At 36.6% G+C, this 1,343-nt stretch overlaps 1 non-coding gene across 1 annotated transcript; it reads right to left on the reverse strand.

Moving 5' to 3' along the window:
* Positions 1–888: 888 nt before the first annotated feature.
* On the reverse strand, positions 889–991 carry LOC124893823. The gene has a single exon (XR_007050911.1). It is a non-coding gene; the product is annotated as a U6 spliceosomal RNA (small nuclear RNA).
* Between the last annotated feature and the right edge of the window lie 352 nt (positions 992–1,343).

The following is a 1,343-nucleotide window of genomic DNA, read 5'->3' on the forward strand; positions in this document are numbered from 1 at the left end:
TTCAACTAAAAACTAATGGAAAACGAAGAAGATTTGGAGGAATTTCAACACTTCGGTGGATTCTTTGAATCTGTAATACCTGGAATCAACTAAAACAAGCAGTTCCGACAATGGGTTCGCCGAAAAAGCTTGAACCCTCCGTTCTCCCTCTCGATCTCCCTCTCGATCTTCTCCCTCTCTCTCTCTCTTCGTCGCTCTTTCTCTCTCTATTCTATGTGTATACGTGTGTGTCTTGTGTGTTCATGAACAAAGAAAAAAAAGAAAAAAAAATGGAGTCCTCTGTCTCCTTTCTTCAATCAAGAAAAAGAGATAAAGATAATGACCAAATGGTTTTTTTTTTCCTTTTTCCCTTCTCCCATTCCTTTTGCCTAGTGTATGTAGATATATCTATTGTTAGCCCATAACAAAACCCTAGTGGTCCCCACCTGTTGTGCTCCCTTTTTTCTTTCTCTCCAAGCCAAATCGTGTAGAAAAATACAAGGAGGGGGGGTATGATCACGTGGGTAGGTGGGGTGAGGGGTGTATGTGTCTATTTTTGATTGGATGGGTTGTTGGAATATTAGAATGAGACAAAGTTTGTTATGATTTATTTGGATAAGAACAAAAACAAAACAAAAAAAATAAATACATAAATAAGTAAAAGATGAGGTGGTTATTTATTTTCTTGAGGAAAAATTATAAAATGGGGTTAAATTATGTGATATCGGAATAAGAAATATTTTGACGTGACAAAATTACCTGTCTACATCTTCCATCCAAAAATTTGCACCCAAAAGATAAGGTCACATCAATCTAATAAATATGTCTAAAGCAAGAAGCTACACAAACATAAATTCTTTAAAAAAAAATCAACAAGAAGAAAGCAAATGCTATGGATTTTTTGGCGAAAAAAATTTGGACCATTTCTCGATTTGTGCGTGTCATCCTTGCGCAGGGGCCATGCTAATCTTCTCTGTATCGTTCCAATTTTATCGGATATCCCCAAAGGGAGAAACATGCTCATTATTGTTGTGCATTATAAACAAGCAAAACTTCTTTCTGCAAACGATGTGGGAGAAGTAACAGGTTGGGCTTTCTACCTATATGAACCTGGACTCCTTTTTCCTTGTTTCTTCGTCCCATCTAAACAAGCCCTGCTGCGCCTGGAGTTATAAATTTGACATACGAGACTAAAATTGTAAAGATTTGACTAACTTTTGATGTTGTTTTGCCCGAAGCTTGGCCTTATTAAAGCCAAACATTAGACATTTTATACTGTGGAATTGCCATGACCAAGCCTGAAATATTTTTTTCGAACTTTAACTTTGGATCGGCAGACTCTAACTTGAGACATATAATAGCTG

Source organism: Capsicum annuum, unplaced genomic scaffold, assembly GCF_002878395.1.
Source record: "Capsicum annuum cultivar UCD-10X-F1 unplaced genomic scaffold, UCD10Xv1.1 ctg65901, whole genome shotgun sequence".
Lineage (NCBI taxonomy): Eukaryota > Viridiplantae > Streptophyta > Magnoliopsida > Solanales > Solanaceae > Capsicum > Capsicum annuum.